Genomic DNA, 22,744 nt, shown 5'->3' with positions numbered 1-22,744 from the left:
TGTTGGGCTTGCTTTATATAAAAGGTTGCTGATTATGATGCACATATTTGATTGATAGACTTGTTGAGCTTCCGGTGATGATCATTGAAACATGAAATTGTGAGAAATAATGCAAGATTGGTAATCATTTTTTGCACACTACTTGGGAAAAAAGAACTCCACAGTTTAAGCAAGATCTGGTAGATATAATGCTAGGATGAGGAAAATTGTGAAAACTTTTCTGCTACATAACTTCTGAACCTAAACCAAGATAGACATCTTCTTTATTAATCACTTCAATGGAAATGAAATCAGTGTAGCGTCATGTTAATAAGGCTTGTTAAAGGAGATCAGAGAGAGGGCTTTTCTCGTAGGCATTGCATCAAACAGGTCGAGGGAAAATATATAATATTGATTGATCAACAGCACAGTGTCTTCTCACAAATGATCAGTAGGAACCGAGGAAGGTCCTTTTTTTTTTCTTTGCACAAAGTTGCTAATTTTTGTATCTTCTAGAGTTCTTCCCTAAATATTTTTTTTTTTGGAAAAAGATGAAGAATTATACATGCATCAAGATTGTACGATCGGACGGTCCGGAAGCTCCTGATTCTATTACCACTAATTGATGGGGCTAACCAATTAAGTAATCCCTTCCAGTGAAAGACAGAATGTTGCTTCCATCTACTAATATAGGCAGAACAATTGGGAAAGGCACAAACTGGAGATCTCCAGTGTTGCAGGTTAGCCTGGACAAAGACTGGATAATGTTTCGCTAATGTCTGATTAATTGAAGTTTAACAAATTTGATTTATATCAATATTTTGATGTATACTACTTTCTAAAGTACAATTGGTACATTTGCAAGACGTATTTAAAAAAACTATTTAGTGACTTTTGATTTCTAGTGAAATTTATATTAATATTTAAATTGATCTGATTCGGCCCAATCGCGACTGGACTAGTTCAACTTGCCACAATAGATACCCTTTTTTTAATGAGGGTTACGATCAAGCCACCCGATATTCTTTTCAAACTCTTGTTATTATAACAAATGATTTTTTCTATTTGAGTTTGAAATCCATGACCTCCCACATTAGAGGACATGTGGCTTTGCCAATGAACCAAATGCGAGATCTTTCACCATAATAATCAATAGATACTCCTAAATCATTAATTGAGGATACCAAATTTACATTAATCTTAGATGTATTATCTAAAAATATTTTAATTCAGAATATCAAGTTCACATTAATCTTAGACGTATAATCTAAAAAAAACGTTAATTCAGAATATCTAGTTCACATTAATCTTAGACATATTATCGAAAAAAAATATTAATTTAGGATATCAAGTTTACATTAATCTTAGACGTATTATCCAAAAAAACATTGACAGAGATTGTTTTTCTTCATGCAGCGCACGAGTCATATGCAATCCTGTTTTGAATCTATTGTCAATGCGCTGCATGAAGTAAAAACTGTCGTGTTGTTAAATCTTTCTCCAAGTTTTCTGGTGAGGCTCACTTCATTGATTCACGATTAATTAGTGCCCATTCATTTAAACTAATTATACTTCTTGGAAACACATAATGCATCATTTTTTTTTAGTAATAATTGAAGCGACTAACCAATTAATCCCTTGCGGTGAAAGACAGGATGTTGTTTCCATCTCGTGATTCAAGTCAGATGGTCTCCGTTTAGGGAGGTGTGTGACAACTCCTGCTTTCAAATTTCCTGAACAGTAATCCAACAAAAGCCAATTAGTATGATGACTTGCCTTACAGTTTTAATAGAATAAGCATTACAACACAACCCATTTCTTTCTTTCCACACATTCCAACAGAGAGCACACACTGTAATCAAGCAAGCCTGTTGCTGTTCTCAAGGTAAATGCAATACCTACAGAACGAGATCCTCAAAAGAATTCCATCCCCTATGAACATCTTAGAATGCATCCATCCGAAACTAAATATTTTATCTCTATGTACATAAGGTGGATTCCTCTTGCTCATTACAGAAATGACATGTTTGTATTTCCAATCCATCCCTTAGTTACTAGTACAGAATTTGTCAGATTTTAGTTAGGAGTTAGTTGGCTTATCAGGTCGGGTTGGAAAGATCTGTTAATCCAAATTGTATTTCCTTTCTATCTTAGTATCGCCTATAAATAGGCTTCATTTATACCAGTTCGGATCGTGGAATAAAATGAAATTTTGAATAGTTTATTATTTCATTTTTACTTTTCTGTATCTAGTTCTTATTTTTCTTAGAAATTAGCTCGATTCTTTAGATTTTCTGTGTACTTCTACTGTTTGTGAGCATCTCTACATCAGGGGTGTTACATAATATGTTCTTGCCCCAAGGCATGGTGACATGTGAGTTCTTCTCAATAATTTTGGAGCCAGCGAATTGAGGAGAGAAAAGTGTGGGTTGTGGGTCCGGGTCCGAAATTGGTTTTCAGAAGGAAGCATCACTTCGTACAATGCTACATACTGTTGATCTTTCGGTAGTAGCCTACAACAAGCCTCAGTCTATTCTCCGGAAGGGCTAAAGCGAGATTTAGAAAGGTGTATCAACAATGAATGAGGATATTAGTTACAAAATATTGGTTTGTTATTTATAACAGAGAGAGCAGAGGAGAGAAGAGGGGGGGGGTGATTTCAGTCATTTAATAACAGAGGAGCCTCAGTAGTCAGTCTATTCTTTCCCAGAACCACGCACAATAAAAGCATGTAATCTCAACCGTTCAATGTGGGTCCTACATTTTCCTCTTTAGTATTTCTATTTATATCTAACTAGATGCTTGGTTGCGGCGTTGCCGCAACTGTTTTTGAGCAACGCCGCAACTGTCTTTTGCTGCATCTTGATGAATTGGGGAGGCACATTTTTTCCTCCGAATTTGTAACGTATATATAGAAATTGAAATGAAAGTTTTGGATGAAAATAGAAGAGGGAATTTGTTGAAGAAACAATGCAGCTGGTTTTGGAAAGGCAATATATTATAATTGCATTATCACAGAAATGAAGTTATCACAGGAATGAAGTTGGAGAAGGTAATTATCTTTTGAAGTTTCAACGGAATAATGATTCAACAAACTAATGTGAGATTAATGAAAGCACAAATGTATGTACAAGACTCACTGGTACTACTAGTAAGGCTTACAAATGCAAAAAATAGAGAAAAGATAAATGACTGGTATGAGTGGTATCGCAAGTGGAGTTCATCACTTGGGTACCAAAAACTAAACAGTGTGTGTGTTACTGTGGACCTAGGTTGTGAATTGCTTTGCTTTGAATTCCTTTGGAGGTGGATGACCAAAATTTTTTATAATCTGAAATAAAAATGAAAGTAAAATAAAATAAGATAATTAATATTTGGAGGCTCTTAAGAAAGAACTACAGCAAAAGAGGAAAAAAAGTAAAAGTAAAATATTTTGTTACTTATAGGAGAATTTGTCAATAGCCCTAACTTTTTTTTTTTTACATGGCATAGGTGAATTTGTTCCCTTGAGCAAATCAAAATTTACATTCAAGTTCAACTGCGAAATTAGAAAATGCACCTCATAATATAGGAAATTTAACTTTTACAAAGATGCCTTGTGCATGGTGTTAAAAATGAATCATACACATATATACCTCATTATTAATCAACCAGATGTTTCAAAATTGTAAAAATTAATCAGATGTTTTAGTAAACTAATTATTTTACTTCATAGGAAGAAGTTTTATCAGGGGCAATTTAGTAAACTAATATTCGTGCAGATTGAAAGTCAGATTTGAGTTACCTTCAGAAATCCAGATTCATATAGTACCAGTGTTCTGATCTTTAGTACGTACAACACATACCTTATATGGAGTACACCATGGGTAATAACAAAATACCAAATATACCCTTTATTCCACCTATATAAAGACCTGATAAATCTATCGAAATTTTCACATATTCGCCCAAATCAACTAATAAAGTAATTGGTATATTACCATAAGGGCTTACATCTCTGATGGATCATGTGCCTCTCTTTCTCTATCTCCGGGCATTAAGGTACAGGTGATTTTGTAGTACTTTTCCTGGAAGTTCCTATCTCCGGGCATTAAGTGACAAGTTCCTGCAAGTTAGCAAGACAACTGAGATGAAAGTCTCGAATACAATTAGGCAATAGTGTCAGTAAGACGATAAAAAATGTTGTCTCCATTCAAATGCCAAAAATTGATACCCAGAAATATACAAATCAAATAAAGTTGCTTATTCAGTAGAAATTTAAGGCAACTCTTGAGAATCTTCGAAGAAATACCTTTCTCAGAGAAGCTGCATGTGCTTCCAACCTATCTATGTCACTCAGATCTGACTTCGGTACTGGTATGTTTTACTATAACGTCGAACAAATTGAATAAAATTTCAAATCTTGTCATTTTTGAAATGTAATGCACACAAACACAAATTATTATAAAAATGCAAATAATAGTTCAATCAAATAGTTCATGAATAAAGCAAGGTGCAGGAATATGCACCTCCGTAGACCGTAGTCACTACACCTTCCTATTGTTTTTAATTGTTATTATTAGCCTGTTTTGTGATTAATTAAACAGGTGGAGTGTAGAACAGCTGTGAACATAGGTTATATTAACACAAATTGAGGTCAAATTGAGCATAATAGGCTTTTCTGCGCGTTTGAGGGAATGTTTTTTAGCATACAGATCACATATTAACTCAGTCTGTCGATTTGGGTATTTTCTAGTAAAAATTATGAGGATTATGCTAGAATAACTACCAAAGTGAGGAATAAAGCAAGAGTTGCCTCCCAAAGGACTACGTATGAAGAAAATGAATGTTGGATCTTCATCCAAACCTTGTTACTAGATTGATCTCATAGACATAGTTCGTAAAATAATGATCGATACCTGAGAGGAGATGGCGCATAGAGAGTTAATTGAGGCACGAAGAGAGGTAACAGCTGTCTTGTACCTATGCCTGGCCTGGTGTAGAGATCCTCCGGTACTTACCCCTCCGCTGCCGCCAGAGCCGAATTCCGCCGGATGGGTGGAGTCGGATGCGTCGACTGTTTGCCGGTGACAGGAGGAAATTGAGGTCAAATTTCCACCTTATTTTTTCCCAATAAAGCTAAGCAAGAGATGAATAATGGACAGAAACAGGAGAAAAAAAATGAGAACAAATTTCACCTTGGGAATCATGCGTTCTGAAGGCATTGTTGCTCGCTCGGATTAATTTTCCATGTCCAACGGGGGAAAGCTGAGGCCAGCAGAAGCGAGGAGCGTCGATGGCTTGAGGTTGGGAGCAGATTAGCGACGGAGAAAAAAGGGAAAGGGAAAACTTAATGGGGGAAGAGATGAACAACTGGGAAAGGTGAAACTGATATCTCCAACGGAGTAGATGCGCAACAAAGAGGAGGGGGAGAGGTCACGGACTCACGGAGAAGAAACACGTAGCGGGAGAATTAGTACGTGGCCAGCGCAGAAGAGGAGAAGATGACGCCTGGCGACACGGGCGAATTCCTGAGGGAGAGTAAGATGAATTTTGTAAATGACGTCAGCTGACATCAGCTCAAAATAATCTGATCTCTCCATTTTACATCCGACGGAACAGAGTAGGGGTGTTACTGTAGAATGAACAGTAACACCCCATCCAAAATTAGTATATTTATAATTTCATTTTCTTTTCACATCTAATAATATTTATGGACAACACAATATCTATTTATAGAAACTTGACACTATTAAAATTCCGTTCATGAGTATTATCTTAATAAATTATCTAACATTTATCATTTTGTTTTTAATATTTAAAATAGTTGTAGCTAATATTTGATAGGATTTAGAGTTTATGGAATTATTTGATATGTAAAATTGAACCAAGCACCTAGATTATGTTATTTTAAAAGAAAAATGATAATGCATGATTTTTTGAAGGTGCTTCTTCTATTTATTGAGAAGAATTATTTTTTACTCTAATTTAATTTCCATCTGATGCAAAATTAGTTGTATAAACCCAAAAAAAAATTTCATATGCACTGGCTTTCACTTACATTGATGGTTATTAATTAATTAATTGTTTGTGGGGGATTCAAGGTCTTATCTTTATATTTTGGTTAACAAAATTAATGTTTCTTTCCAAAATTATTTACTTCAATCAACGTTAAAAAAAATTAGTTACTTCAATACATGTTATGACTACATCTGTTAGAGTAAAACATATATTTGCCACAAAACGAAACAGTTTTCTAAATTAATAAGTATGCAAAGTCAATCGGATATCAATATCAATATGTTATTGCCACAAGGCATGGTGACAGCAAGGGAGCTCTTATAAGAGAAGGAAGAATACTACTGTATTTTTATTACTGTATTGTACAATTAATATATGTGTACATGCAGTATGTATGTAGTACCTGAAACTTTTTATCCATGTTTATTGCTCGTTGTGCAAATATTTTGGATGTGCTAAAACAATTAAAAAATCGCTTAATTGTTTGATCCTAAAACAATAAATATCTTTGAAATCGGTCCTAATGTCATAGATGTGGTTTTTAAAAAAATGAAAATACATCTACAAATTTAGTTTTCTAATTTGAATAGTGCTTGATATTTTGAAAATATCAAATAAATGTATTTTTGAAAAAAAATAATATTACATAAGTACTAGTTAAGTAGGCTATGTTTAAATTTAGGTTCAGCTATTGATTTGATTCAACTTAATTAGTTTTTAATTTGTTAACATGATGCATTACAATTTGTTTGCTATAAGTTTTTTATTTATACTTATTAACACCATATGCATGTATGTATGCCATGAAAGATAAAGTTTATCCATACTAATTTATTTATTTCCATAAATAGCTAGGCCTAAATCTGACAGCTGTTCCTTTCACCTTGTAAGAATAATTAAGTTTAGAACATAGAAAAAAAAATCATTAATTAGAGACAAAAGTGGTATAACACTAGAAAAGATTCATTATGCCCTCAATATTTGAAAATGAGCCCTCAAAATAGCGCTAATAAAAATACACTTTCGATTATTACAAAAATGCCAAAATTGGAGTACACCAAAAGTACCTTTCCTATGCCTATACCAAAAGTATCATTTCTATGCCTATACCAAAAGTATCCTTTTTTATGACTCTTTAGTCGGTACATCGTCATAGCATCATCCAGTTTTCTTCTCTCACAAGTTGAAGAGTAGTGATCATCTTGACCACAGATTTTGCATTACCGTTCACTAGTATAAAAAACCCCTTCACTGACGATTCAAATACCCGTACACTGACTGTTATAGCGGCGTCAGTAAAGCCGGCGCCAGTGAAGGTTATTCTACACTGACTGTTTTTTAACAGTCAGTGACTATTAAAATTATTGTGTTCTAATGTTTGGTATGAGTAACAAATTTTCTGACACAAAAGTAAAAGTAATTAGAAACAATTTAAAATTACATAATAATTGTTTCACCATATGCCGAAAAGGATAGGGGGAATTTCACGTATACCCCTCAAAAACTTCAAAATTACATATTCCCTCCTCTAAAATTTAAAATTACATATTTTCCCCTCTAAACAAAATTAAAAATACAAAGTTGGTTGCAGGGTAGACGACAGTGAAGGTAGTTTTTAATAATTACATTATAATTAAATTGAAACTAATTATATGATATAAATAAAATAATATTGTAAGAGTTGAAAGGTGAATAGGATAAATTTAAATCTTTAGAGAAAAAAAAGAAATTATATTTATTTTTTAGGAATAATGAATATAATTCTTAACAAGGTATAAATTGTTGGGGTTTCGGGGTGCTAACCAAAAAACCCGTTTAGGCTTAAGTTGCGGAATGACCGTAGAACAAAAATTTCTACGGCCAACTTAAGCTCAGGATTAAACGGGGTATGTCAGGAAACTTTCCAAGGCGGTCCACCTTCAGTATTCCTTTGGCATCAAAACCCAATTTAATCCTTTTTACAGATCTACTCCATGATTGATTTCTAAAACTTTAATCTACTTACCAATTAAATAGATTAATATAGCATATTTATACCTTGTTTCCAAATCACAGTTGGAATGCAGACCGAGCAAGTAGAGCCTCACCAGGGAAGGAATCGACTCGGAGTATCACACGTGTGATACCTCTATCGGTTATCCACCAGGACTAACCGGAGAGCGGTTTATTTCTTCTGCCAGAAACACCGTAAACCGCCGAATTCTGCAAAAACACTATTCATGGGAAAAAGACGAAAACCCGTAAACACGAATTTTCAGTTGCTCAGTTTCATCAATATGCAAAACTGACATACCGCTAAATTCGGTAAAATACTATTCATCAATCCCGTAAATATACTCCACAACAACCCGCAAGATTATACGTCAAGTACGTATAACTTTCTTTTCTCAACCGAAACACTATTTGGGAGAGAAACCGAGAAAGAGAGAAAATACCGATTCGTTTCGATACGAAACCGGTACGAATGAATTAGCTAATTTTCTCTCTACCCCTCCACCCCTATTTATAGTGTTTAGGGTCGGTTGCAAAAGACCAAAATGCCCTCCAAGTTCGGCCTATTTACAAGGTATGCCATTGACACCTCATCCTTTTATATGTGAAATGACCAAAATACCCCTTCCACACCCTTCCACACTCTTCTCCATGTTTCTACACATGCAAGGTGGCATAGGTGTGAAATGACCATTTTGCCCTTGTGGATAGGATTGATGACATGTCATCTGGATAGGATCAATGACATGTCATGCGGATAAGGACGAATCTGAAAAGACCCGAATGCCCTCGGCCCGAACACAAATAATATTCGTATAATTATTCTGAACAATTATATATATATTTTTCTTGCGGTTTGTTGTTTCGGTAATTTATACAACGTGTCCTGCACATTTATAAATTAACCGGTTAACTTTTATACAACGTGTCACACACGTTTATAAATTAACCAATGTTTTTGCTTGTTATTTTTACATAACATTTATAATTTAATTATAACACGTATAATTAATTATAACCATCTTATTATTGATCATAACCAATTTATAATCAATCACAATAAGATTCTCCGATTAACTCCTATATGATGTGACCCAATAGGATCTGTGTTATGTTGGTAAATAGAGTTAAAACTGTTTTAACTTCTATAATCATGGGTGGCATCTGGCAACACATCATGACCATCCAATTACACAGATGATGCTGTACAGTACAATATCACGATCTAGTAAACAATTTACTTGTGTCTGTTCTTCTGTCTCATAGCTATCAGATTAGTTTCAAGCTAGATGTGTGTCATCCTTGCTAACCGAATCTTTTCTTGATCTTAAGCAGATTATCAAATATAATTACTCTTGTAATTATACCGCTAGCAGATAATCTTACTCTATCAAGGGGCCCAGTGATGCTATAGCTCGTATAGAGATACGAGGGACAAATAGTATTCTTAGTAAACTATCACTTCCTCAGCTAAGCTATACATATGGAAAAGCTACCGTTATGACTGCTTTTTACGGACAGCGGTGGATAACAATCACACATACATATTTCTCAGTGGGAACGATAAATACCTCATACTGTAGAACGTGACACTGAATGAAAACATAAATGACACGAACACAATTCTATTTAATGTTTCATTCGGGGTCTGTCAAATACCATGTTCCTAGAACATGTATCTATGTGATTAAAATGACATCTCGTGTCAGGTGGTTTGTAAAACTTAACCATCTTTTAATCCACATACTAACCTTATCGCGGTAATTAGTGTTCCTGCTAATTACCTTGGTCAGTGACATTTTAAGAGTATATATCATCTATATTATGGAGTTTCACAATTTCAGTCATGAACTCGAAATGATCCATAAATTCAATAATACTCAAGGCAACAAAATGATATATAAATAAACATTCAATTCATGAATAAAGCTTTATGATAATTTATCATATTATTGACTTCTAGATTATTACAAACTAACATAAATTAAGATTTTTAATAGTTGCGTTATAATTAAATTGAAGCTAATTATATAATATAAATAAAACAATACTGTAGAGTTGAAAGATGAATGAGATAAATTTAAATTTTTACAGACAAAAAAAATTATATTTATTTTTTAGGATAAATAAAGAAATTGTCCCTAAATTAAAACTCAATATAAAACAACCAGTAATGAATCACTGTACGTCTAATTAAAATTAAAATACTGAAAAAACGATAAATGTGAGATACTTTCTTAATAGTGTCAAGGTTGTTAATTATAAATAGTAATTGCCTTGTCAAATTTAGATGTGAGGGAATCAAACCAGATATAAAAGGAAATCAGATTAAAAAAGGAAAATGTATGTGACCCAGACAAATGACTTCGGCACTAATTAATTAATCTATTAATAGCAAGATTATATAAAACTGCATGGTCTTTGATGCGGGGGTCATGCATGCCCTCTCACGAGGATCATATATATAACTCAAAATGTGTACACTCTATTTCGAATGGATTGTCGCGGATTCGAATCGGATAGTTCCAATCTAAAACCCAAAAATTGAGTTACTTCACTGGATCTGAATTTAGTCGGTTTTGGGTCTCTAAATCTCGAAATTTGACCAAAAACTGGTTATTTGGATTTTTTTTTTTGGTAGATGAAAAATAATACAAATTTGGTTATTATACTTTCTTGTTTAGAATTAAAATAATTTAAAATTTAAATGTCAAAATAAAGCTGTTACATATAATCTATATAATTTTTTTATGTATATGCAGAAGATCTTGATATTTTAATTTTATTTTGGATAGTATCAAGTTTTTGCCAAAATAAAATAAAATATTGTGGATAGAACCAATGTCGGATGTCAAATTTTCAAGATTTATATAAAATAAAATTAAAATAACAAAAATAAAAGAAATAAAAATCTTAAGATATATTTTATTTGGTTAGAGGTATTTTTTTAACAACTTACTGATTTTACAACTTACTTGGAATTCCATTATTTAAAAAGTTCGCTCTGAAGGTCGTTCGCTGTTCTTCGCTCGCTGTATTGTATCAGAATTTCAAGTAACAACTTACTGATTTTACAACGAAGTCGATTAACAACTTACTGATTTTACAGCTGATCTCATCTTGACCTTGATTAGAGGTATTTTTTTAATTTTAACATTCATCAAGTTATATAGAATCATGAATTAGTGTAGAGCCCGGTACAGATTCATACCAACGGTAAGTTTTTTTGGAATCAGTTTAGGTTGTATTATCGAGGCAACATGCTAATCTTAATTAAGCATTACAATGAACAATCAGTTTAGGTTGTATTCATCATGATAATTGATAGAACCAACAACATATACATGCCAAACTATATCTCACGTAAGCTTACCCTAGAAACATGCTATTTATAATATTATTTTTGTCATATTTCCTTCACAGGTAATTAACCATCATCATAAGATGTAGAAGTATGAACTTCTTTGCAAACACTCCTGCTTTAAAAAAAATTACTTTAAGATATATGCACACACAAGAGTTATAAAAGAAGAAAATTTTCATTCTATGACATGATCCATGCTAAGGCACAAAGCATTTCTTTCTTCTCTCTGATTTTGGATCCCACACAGGGACTGCAGGCGACCACTTTGAGAGATGAGAGATTCATTCTATATTGTATTTAGATCCAATTTTATTTTAATATCGATGAATATTGTTAAATATATACTTTTTTCATTGATTTATCTTATTAATAAATATTTGTCATTTTGTATGAGAATTCATTTTTATTATCTTAAAAAATATTCCGTCACAACGCACGGGCACAATACTATAAAATCAAATCAAATTTCCATAAATATATTTTATTTGGCCGCATGGGTTAAATAAAAGAAATACAAATTTCCTAGAAATCTAGTCATAATTTTTTATGTGGTCGCATTGGCACAGTGCAGACTCTAGTCTTTGGGACCGCATCAGTATACTACAACTAGGGCAGAATTAAAATTTCTCAAAAATTTGAGTTTTCTGGTTTATTTTTTTTTTCAAAAAATGGTAGAAATAAAAAATTTGGAAAAAAAAGTCTATATTTAATTATGTGACTTGAAGTCGATTAACAACAAATTTTCTTGGTTTTTTCCTAATTAACTGAAAGATTTCATTTTGTTTGTTTCCTCAGGTGGTTAATTACAACATAATTGCAAATTTGCAGAACTCAGTACCATAATTCCATGTAACACCGATTGATGTTTGCATATTCCTGAAACTACTACACGAGTGGGCTTCTTAATTATTTTAGAACTGTTTGTAGGACCCAGCCATCTATGACTATTAATGATATTAGGTTTGTTTGATTACAAAATAAGAATAGCCAAATTAAAAAAAACTTATTATTTGTGTTATTAAGAAGTAAGGACAGAAAAAAAAATTAGAAACAACTATATATGTACCGTGCTACATTTTTTGTCATATAATTGATATTACATTTGAACAAAGTGATCAAATTCTGACAAAAATAAAAATTAATTAATTAAAAATAAATAAATAAATTTCAACAACAAAAAACGAATTATGTATAAAGCTTATTGATCTCAAAACTTTTTACCGTTACTAAAATTGGAGTGAAATTAAATTGTTCTAAACTCCATGACATTTTATCCCTTTAATCACATCATAAATTCAATTTTTTGATTCAAGCGTCATATGTTAATTTCGAACTTTTTTTATAAACCATAATTACAAAAAAGATTTTTATGAAACCAACATGATTACTTTTAAAAAAAAAAAAAAAAACCATAATAACCGAATGCCATTTCAGTTTTTTTTTTTTTTGAATCGAAATGTCATTTTAGTTCCAACCGTTTTCACAGATTTTAAGAAAAAAATACGTTGAAAAATTATAAAAATTTCCGGATCGAATTGCCATTTCGGTTCAAAAAAAAATTTCGGAACCGAAATGCCATTTCGGTTCCTATAATTTTTATATAAAAAAAAATAATCATGTTGATTTCATTGAAATTTTTTTCTAATTATGGTTTATAAAAAAATTCGTTAATTTCCAACAACTTATTCTCATTTAGTAATTATTCTATTTTTTTTTATTTTGGAAAAGACAATTGATATCATTACATTTTGGATCAGAGACGGGAGTGTTGTTTTTCTGTTATAACCTTCTGACTCAACTGCTATTACTTATCACGGACGGGTGGGTCCTACAGAATGATTCATAGTAAGTACTAACTCACTACATGAAGAGCAGCAGGGGATATTTTATAGAAGAAAACATGAAGGAAAGTAAAGCGGTGTGATACTCGTTACTCGAGACCTGTCAACTCTTCACTTTACTGTAGAGAAGTTGAAACAATGGAAAAATTGAAAATAATTGTAAATGAAACTTGATTGTGTTTCAATCTTTATTAGGGGTGATCATTGGTTACGGTTTATTTGGTTTTGAACCGAACTAAATTAGTTTGAATTAAACGGTTTGGTTTTTTTTGATTTAATGGTTCGGTTTGGTTTGTTTTTTAAAATCGAATTATAATTTCGGTTCGGTTTGAAAATTTTCAAAATCGGAATTATTGAACCGACTGAATTTTTATATATTATGAATTTGATCTGGACCGCTCTGGTTTATTTCTTAAAACTCCAGTTTATTTCTTAATACCCTGGTTTATTTATTAATCAATTGCTTTAAATATTTCAGTTTATTTCTTAATACTCCAGCTTATTTCTTAATATATTTCAGTTTATTATAAATCAATTGTTTTAAATAAGAAAAATAATATATTTTGGTTTGAACCGAACAAATCGAAATAAAACTTTGGTTCAGCTCGATTCGGTTGCAATGCTAAATCAAACCGAACCGTTGAACACCCCTAATCTTTATAGATTTGGAGACTTGGCGATGCAACAATGGCAAGTTATACAAACAGGTTTATCTTCTTAATTTGAAAGTTTAATTCAGTTCTTCTACTTTGACAGATGTTTAGTTTATCTTCTTAATTGCATGCATATAATTTTGGAGGATATTCCAAACAGGTTTGCAAAAATGTTCTTAGTATAATTAAAATTATTGAAGTGAAATTAAATTAAAATTGAAATGAAATTAAATTGTTCTAAACCCGATGACATTATATTCATTTAATCACATCATTAATTAAATTTTTGATTCAAGTGTCATAAGTTAATTTGCATCAAACGATTCATTCAACTCTGCTCATATTACGATGCATTATTCCCAATTTCCCATTTTTTTATTTTTTATTTTGGAAAAGACCTTTGATATCATTAACTTTTTCACCAGAGACAGGAGTGCTGTTTGTCTGTTACAACCTTTCTGCTCTCTTGTAAAATCAATGGGTCGGCGTGCTCTGAGTCTCTGACGCATCTGTAAAACAAGCACAGCTAAGAGGAAAGATCGATGTGGAATGCACCGGTACTTTTAATATTCGTGCAAAAACAGATCGAACGATCTAGATCTAACCTCAAAACTTATGTTACCTCAGGTGGTATCAATACGTCTTTTCTAAACCCCTAAATTAAAACCTCAGTGGAATGCTTTCTCTCCAAGCTTCGTTCCCAATCTTTCCCATATCTTACTAATTAATGCCGAAGATCCTTTCCGTTCCATCGCAACGGCTACACTCCTCCCATACTCTTATTTAATGCCATTTAGTTGTTTCTGTTCATTTTGTTCCTCAACGGAGAAAGAGTGTGCCTCTGTCTTACGAGATTGAAGGAGAGAGCATGCCAAGCCTCCGCCTCTCTTCTCCTCCCGCGCGTGTGAGAGACTATCTGGTGGCTTATCTCGCTCTTCGCACAGTCGCTTTCGGACGCGCCTCTTTCAGACCCTCTCACAGAGACGAAGACAGGCGTCCTCTCTTATTAGCTATTTCTCTCTACATTTCCTCTCTAGATTTCACATTACAGTCTTGTTTTTTGAAATTCTGTCAATTGGTTTAGGATTTTGCATTTTTAAGCTTAATTGAAACAGTATGGAGGTAGATTTCATTTGTAGATTTCACATTACATTATTTTGCAATTTTAACCTTAATTTTGAGAATTTTTCTGTTTCTTTCACAATTTCTTGCAATGTCTTACATTACTTTTTTTTTTCTAAATAAATGAAAAACAGGGAGCCATATTCATCCCAAATCGGTCTACAATGGACATGGATGTAGCTCAGTCACTCTTGACAGAGTCAAAGAGAGATGAAGACGAAGGAGTGGCATCTCTTGCAAAAGAGGCATACGGAAAGCTTCTAGATGACACCATGCTGCAGGGACGGACACACATCCTCTCTTTCCTCAACAACCCTCCTGCACCTGTCGATTTGCTGCCAGACATTCCTTCTTCCACTCAGGTATATTATCTTGTTACTTGTTCTTTAGTCAGGTTTAGTTTCTTGGATGTTCTTTAGGCGGATCTGTAATTTTTTTCCTACTAGGTCTCTATTTCAACAAATTTAATTAGTACAATGTTAACTTGGTAAGGAGTTGTTGAGATAGCGTGTTGTACCCCACAATTCAGGTATGTGCACGGTGTATGTGATTTTTTTTTTTTTTTTATATATCTTGTTCATTTGTTCTTGTTCTGGTATATCTTGTTCGTTCTTCCTCCACTTGTTGCCATTAGTAATTCAGGTATGCACGGTCTTCCCTCTTTAGCGTTGTTTACTGCTCCGCTTCTAATTGGTATAATAAGGATCTGTCCCCTTTGTTTCTCAGGACTGTTATTCTATCTGATTGCGTCTAACCTCGTTGATTTGTTCTTGATCAGTGGTATTTTGGGGGGTTATTTCCTGTCGACCTTATTTTTTTTACCAAAAGTTTTTATTATGACTGTGATTGATACTCAGTGGAGTGAATTCTGTTTTTCACTGATTTAACGATGTTTGTTTTTCCTTGGTTCTCAATTTTACTTTTTACAGGAAGATTCAACTATCACTATACTTCTTTATTTTTTATATCAGGTTTGGTCTCCTACCCCTTTCTCAATTTTTAAGTTATTTTCATGTGCAGTCAAATACCCCTTTCTCAATTTTATATTTGTCAGGTTTTGGTTTGTATCCTTAAGTTATTACTGTTTCCAGTAATTTAGTAGTCTTGTTTGGCTGAATACAAGTGTGAAATTAGCTTCAGCTCCTTGGTATCTCTTCTGTGACTGATATTCTTTATCAATTTAGGATTGAAATCTACTCTTTATAATTGGCATCAAGAGGTACTTGTTTTTCAACCTTTGATAATTGGCATCAGTTACAATCATGGTTTTATAATTCAATTTTGTTTCATACTATTGCTGCATTTGGAAGTTAACATTTGTCATATGTTAGGTTTTATGTATTGATTTAATATTTTAATACAATTGCAGTCTTAAGAGGTTTTTCTTGTTTTCTAAATGCATACTGGTAAACGGGTGCAGTTACTGGTATGGCACTGTATTTTTAGCACATATGATTGTAACTGGCATCAGTTACAATCATAGTTTTATAATTCAATTTTGTTTCATACTATTGCTGCATTATGAAGTTAACATTTGTCATATGTTAGGTTTTATGTATTGATTTAATACAATTGTAGTCTTAAGTGGTTTTTCTGCTTTTCTAAATGCATACTGGTAAACGGGTGCAGTTACTGGTATGGCACTGTATTTTTAGCACATATGGCTCTAGTTGAGCTTGTATGTAAAGGTTGTATCATGGTGTGGGCTAATGCAACTATCTGGCAGCAACTGCCATAAATTAAAAAAAAAAAAGAATTGTGGTATCTCTTACTGCATGGGGAAAAAGATATAGTATATTTGTTTTTGAGTGAGTCTATGGTACTATGCATATCACGGGTTGTTACCGTGCTACGGCTCTATATTTGAGTTTTCAAATCTTAACGGTCGATCCGAACCGTTCATCTTGTTCTCCATATTAATATGTGTTTGGAGACCAAATTTTACATTTTTTTTAAATTTTTTACTATTTTTTTAGATATTTAGAAAATCAGTTGATCCGAAAATTCTGGACCATCCAAAAAACAGTGATTTTCAATAAATTTAAAAAATAGTAAAAATATTTAAAAAAATGTAAAATTTGGTCTCCAAACACATATTAATATGGAGAACAAGATGAATGGTTCGGATCGACCGTTAGGATTTGAAAACTCGAATATAGAGCCGTAGCACGGTGCCAAATCGTAATATGCATAGTACCATAGACTCACTCTTTGTTTTTTATGAAAAAATAAAGGAGCAATATGCTTTTATGTCCGAGTCGATTAACTCATAAACAGACCAAATTGCTTCTTTTCAATAGTTCCAGGACGAAATTTTATGTTTCCCAATTATAGGGGAGGCCAACTGTATGCTTCGGCCTAATTAAAATTTTAAAACTTTTTCTTATTTTCAATCTACTAAATTGGGCATTCATAAAGGAGGGTTGCATTCCCAAACTGTTTGAAAGTTCTTTTTTATTTTTTTCTTCATTCAGAAGGAATACCCACTGTTGGAATGTCACTATTGGCATATGGATGGTCAACTTGACAAAGAGATGTTAGAAACAAATAATTCATTATCATATCTTTTTCATGCATTAGCTTCTTCCAAATTCTAATGGGTTGCTGAAGTTTTGAAATTGAAAATTTTAGATTGCATCAGCTGATGTGTCTCAAATTGAGGACTCACTCCTTGCCAGTTTTGTCCCTGCAAGTAACTTTGGCAAAAAAAAAAATTAGATTATGTTCTCTCTTAAATTTCCCTCTTGCAACAAAAATGTTATGATGTATTTTATTTTGGGTTTTGCATGGAGATGCAGTTTTTTGGATCTTTGGCCTTGTTTCTTTGAAAGATTTGAATCACCTTTCCCGGCAAGAGGTATACATACATATTGCCTTTTATACTGTTGTTCTAAATAGGAATTGTTTATACTGTTGAATGATCCAGAATCATTAGATCAAGCAAAGTGTGAAATTATTAGATGTCAAGTTCTGACTATCAATGTTACGCCCCTGACTAGATAGGATTTGGTTTTAGTGATATACAGGTCTAGTATTATCTTTCCCTTATCCTCACCTAATCTCTCTCTTTATTACTATCTAGAATGAAGCTCAAGATTTTTCTTTTCATTGTTACACGAAGGTACAAGTTTTGTGTGCCTCAGTGTGATGCAGAGTCGTCAGATCTAATCACAAGGTCAGAGAAATTTTCTGTTTCATTATTATACTCTATAGTTAGCATGTTATTCCTAATGTATCAGCACTTGGTGGGAGTATTTATTGAAATACATAACCATGGGTGATCTTCTCATCTTTTTGTATTTTCTTACTTGTTAAAGGGTAACTGTAACTTAAAATTGAGAATCTCGGGGAGACATCAGGAGCATCAATCAGTGAGAACTGCTATTTTTCTCATTTTTCCTTTTGTGTAGATTTATCAATGCTATATATTTTGATTTTCGTCTTCTGCAACCTTTGTGAGAACTGCTATTAATTCTTGTGTTTCTTTTTTTTTTGTTTTTTTTTATTTAAGTGTCTAAGAAAAGAACAGAAAAGGAAATGACTGGGATCTAAATAACTTGTCTTTTTTGGTTTTTCTTTTTATTCTCATAAACCTCTTTTGATAGAGATCTAAATGACTTGTCTATTCTTGACATGAATTCATTAAGTTCATAATGTCATTTTATTGTGTTTTGTATGATGCAGGTTATTAGTCGTGGGAAATGACTGGGATGCAAATGTGGCATGGCACCTGGTTCTTTTGGTCTGACAGGGTAAAGACCGTTGCAAGACTGTTTCAAGGTGCTTGGAGAGAGTTTTCGGATCAAATGATTTACAATTAGAGGTAATTATTCAACATCATTTGGTAATTGTTTCAAGACTGTTTAAGGATGCAAATGTGCTTGTAGAAAGTGCAAAATTAACCCTATAATTATTAATGCAGTTTCAAACGTCTCTTCTTCTTTATCTTGTTTTTGAGACCTGGAAGTTATTAGGGACCCTATAAATTATTCTGATATAAGAGCATCAAGAACTATCAGCCAAACACGCGGGCCCCTGAGCTCACTTGCAGAGAAATTATGTACTGGAAGAAGTACATTTCAAGAAAGTACTATGTTCTATATCAGAATAATTTATGCGAATCAAACTACTGATAATGTTGGTACAGAGCGGTTTGATCACACATTTGTATATTATTTTTTTATGTGTCCTTATGTTCTTGTCTTGATTTGTGTCTGTTTCACAATTGGGTCTTTGTTGTACATGTAAGGTCCTATCGAGGCATAATTGCAGAAAATCTGGCATAGTTACAATTTTTGGCACTGCAATTGTTATTCAGCAATAACTTTGTTGAATTGGTTTATGTTTTCCATAACTGATCTGGCAGCAAGTGGCGGTTACAACATGGCCATGGGTGCACCAGTTATTGTGGCAGAGAAACTATACAGGTCTAGTATTACTCCAACTTTTATCTGAATTGTGTTCATATTTTTATTTTTACTAATTCATTTCTGTAGTTCAAAATCTATTTTTGTTCTTTTTCAGAGGATGAGTTCCATTCAACACTGAATAAGCTTCTGGAAGTTTTAAATATTGGGTCTCCTATCTTCATTGGTCCATAGATGGTTGATGTTCAATACCTGCATGGACATATTTAAAGTTGGCAGGTTTGAACCCCCATGAGACTAAATGGTATTCAACCCTTGTGTACCATCTAAGGTTCATCAGGTTTTGAGCTTGTAAATGCACGGATCTAAAACCAACTATAGTTGTACCTCAAAAACTGTGGTGGTATAGTATACTTGTGATGCCTCAAAGGCTACTAATCAGATTAAATCGACATCTGAATGAAATTTTTTGAAGAGGTTCAATTGTGTTTTTTCTCTACTAACAGGGCTGTAGTGAGAAGTCATAGGATGGATTTATGAAAGCACGGCACGCTCGTTCAGATCTGCTCCCGAAGTGAAACTGTAAAGTAGCCAGCATGGATTGCAACCCTTCATGCCGTTGATGGAGAAAAAATAAGTATAAGACAGGTATTTTTATGCATCAGGATCACGCGGGTACGTTATGCATTGTTTATATTTGTTCTATTAATTAGTTATTTAGAGACTTTAGACTGCTTTACCCCTACATAGAATATATTTAGGAAGTGAAATTAGTGGAAAATGAAGACCAATTGAGAACCGGCAAAATAGGGTTCAGTTGAGTTAAAAGTAGGTATGACATGCGAAATTAAGTGCAAATTCTTCTATCTTTTTCACTGAAATTGAAGTTAAGTTACACAGTAAACTGTTCTAGTAGGATTATCCCACGTGAAAATCTTCTATCGTTGTTTTGGTTCGTATGATTATGTCTCCAGTTTTGACAATTTGGGTTGCTAGTGAGTTAAGTAGTCATATCAGAATCTGTTCAATTTCACTTCCAATTCAGGTCATTCATCATCTTGGTTTGTCCCTATTAATTGTTTCTTTCTTACAGAAGAGTACTAACCATTCTTCTATGTGGTGTGTACAACAACTCTTGGAAGCTTCAACTTTATCAAGTTATGCCCAAGGGAGATGCTGCTCTGCTTGTGATTTGGAATTTTTTTTGCAAGATAAGTTTCTTCTTTCAATATCTAGTCTTGTTAATCGAAGTACGAATTTTTTGGTATTTAATGCATAGATGGTTGATGTTCAATACCTGCATGGAGATATTTAAAGTTGGTAGGTTTGAACCCCCATGAGACTAAATGGTATTCAACCCTTGTGTACCATCTAAGGTTCATCAGGTTTTGAGCTTGTAAATGCACGGATCTAAAACCAACTATAGTTGTACCTCAAAAACTGTGGTGGTATAGTATACTTGTGATGCCTCAAAGGCTACTAATCAGATTAAATCGACATCTGAATGAAATTTTTTGAAGCGGTTCAATTGTGTTTTTTCTCTACTGACAGGGCTGTAGTGAGAAGTCATAGGATGGATTTATGAAAGCACGGCACGCTCGTTCAGATCTGCTCCCGAAGTGAAACTGTAAAGTAGCCAGCATGGATTGCAACCCTTCATGCCGTTGATGGAGAAAAAATAACTATAAGACAGGTATTTTTATGCATGAGGATCACACGGGTACGTTATGCATTGTTTATATTTGTTCTATTAATTAGTTATTTAGAGACTTTAGACTGCTTTACCCCTACATAGAATATATTTAGGAATTGAAATTAGTGGAAAATGAAGACCAATTGAGAACCAGCAAAATTGGGTTTGGTTGAGTTAAATGTTGGGGTTTGACATGCGAAATTTAGTGCAAAGCTTCTATCTTTGTGACTGAAATTCCAGTTAAGTTACCCTATAAACTGTTATAGTTGGGTTATCCCTCGTCAAAATCTTCAATCGTTGTTCATTGGTTCGTATGATTATGTCTCCAGTTTGACAATTTGGGTTGCTAGTGAGTTAAGTAGTCATATCAGAATCTGTTCAATTTCACTTCTAATTCAGGTCATTGGTCATTCTTCTTTGTCCCTATTAATTGTTTCTTTCTTATAGAAGAGTATTAACCTTACTTCTAAGTGGTTTGTACAACAACTCTTGCAAGCTTCAACTTTATCAAGTTATGCCCATGGCATGCTCTGCTTGTGATTTGGAATTTCTTTGCAAGATAAGTTTCTTCTTTCAATATCTAGTCTTGTTAATCGAAGTAATATTTTTTTGGTATTTAATGCATAGATGTTTCATGTTCAATACCTGCATGGAGATATTTAAAGTTGGCAGGTTTGAACACCCATCAGACTTAATGGTATTCAACCCTTGTGTAGCAGCAAAGGTCCATCAGGTTTTGAGCTAGTAAATGTACCGATCTAAAACCAACTATAGTTGTACCACAAAAACTGTGGTGGTATAGTATACTTGTCATGCCTCAAAGGCTACTAATTAGACAAAATCGATATCTCAATGAAATTTTTTCAAGCTGTTCAATTGTGTTTTTTCTCTACTGACAGGGCCGTAGTGAGAAGTCATAGGATGGATTTATGAAAGCACGGCACGCACGTTCAGATCTGCTCCCGAAGTGAAACTATAAAGTAGCCAGCATGGAGTACAACCCTTTATGCCGTTGATGGAGAAAAAAGAAGTATAAGACATGTATTTTTATGCATGAGGATCACGTAGGTACGTTATGCATTGTTTATATTTGTTGTATTTATTAGTTGTTTAGAGACTTTAGACTGCTTTACCCCTACATAGAATATATTTAGGAAGTGAAATTAGTGGAAAATGAAGACCAATTGAGAACCGGCAAAATTGGGTTCAGTTGAGTTAAAAGTAGGTATGACATGCGAAATTAAGTGCAAAAGCTTCTATCTTTGTGACTGAAATTCAAGTTAAGTTACCCAATAAACGGTTCTAGTAGGGTTTTCCCTCGTCAAAATCTTCAATCATTGTTCATTTGTCCATATGAGTAAGTCTCCTGTTTTGACAAAGTCTTCTGTTTTGACAATTTGGGTTGATAGTGAGTTAAGTAGTCATATCAGAATCTGTTCAATTTCACTTCCAATTCAGGTCCTTGGTCATCTTGCTTTGTCCCTATTAATTGTTTGTTTCTTACAGAAGAGTATTAACCTTACTTCTATGTGGTGTGTACAACAACTCTTGGAAGCTTCAACTTTATCAAGTTATGCCCAAGGGAGATGCTGCTCTGCTTGTGATTTGGAATTTTTTTGCGAGATAAGTTTCTTCTTTCAATATCTAGTCTTGTTAATCGAAGTAAGATTTTTTTGGTATTTAATGCATAGATGCTTGATGTTCAATACCTGCATGGAGATATTTGAAGTTGG

At 33.3% G+C, this 22,744-nt stretch overlaps 3 long non-coding RNA genes across 4 annotated transcripts; 2 read left to right on the top strand and 1 right to left on the bottom strand.

Annotated features, from left to right (window-relative positions):
* Positions 1–3,332: 3,332 nt before the first annotated feature.
* Positions 3,333–5,505, bottom strand: LOC144564342 (uncharacterized). Of its 2 annotated transcripts, XR_013514601.1 has the most exons (4): positions 5,157–5,505; positions 4,878–5,035; positions 4,271–4,345; positions 3,333–4,084 (listed from the first exon to the last, which is right to left on the bottom strand). It is a non-coding gene; the product is annotated as an uncharacterized LOC144564342 (long non-coding RNA). The 2 variants fall into 2 exon arrangements; XR_013514602.1 differs by lacking the exon at positions 4,271–4,345 and having other exon boundaries at positions 3,335–4,084; positions 5,157–5,504.
* Positions 5,506–14,880: 9,375 nt separating this feature from the next.
* On the top strand, positions 14,881–15,313 carry LOC144564694 (uncharacterized). The gene is made up of 2 exons (XR_013514705.1): positions 14,881–14,951; positions 15,086–15,313. It is a non-coding gene; the product is annotated as an uncharacterized LOC144564694 (long non-coding RNA).
* A 2,663-nt stretch (positions 15,314–17,976) lies between these two features.
* LOC144564667 (uncharacterized) lies at positions 17,977–18,978 on the top strand. Its single transcript, XR_013514694.1, has 3 exons — positions 17,977–18,126; positions 18,269–18,322; positions 18,636–18,978. It is a non-coding gene; the product is annotated as an uncharacterized LOC144564667 (long non-coding RNA).
* The last annotated feature ends 3,766 nt before the right edge of the window (positions 18,979–22,744 follow it).

The sequence above is a fragment of the Carex rostrata genome, chromosome 13 (genome assembly GCF_964058835.1).
Source record: "Carex rostrata chromosome 13, lpCarRost1.2, whole genome shotgun sequence".
In the NCBI taxonomy this organism is placed as follows: domain Eukaryota; kingdom Viridiplantae; phylum Streptophyta; class Magnoliopsida; order Poales; family Cyperaceae; genus Carex; species Carex rostrata.
Note: the sequence above shows the minus strand (reverse complement) of the source record. Positions and strands in the feature narration are given on the sequence as shown.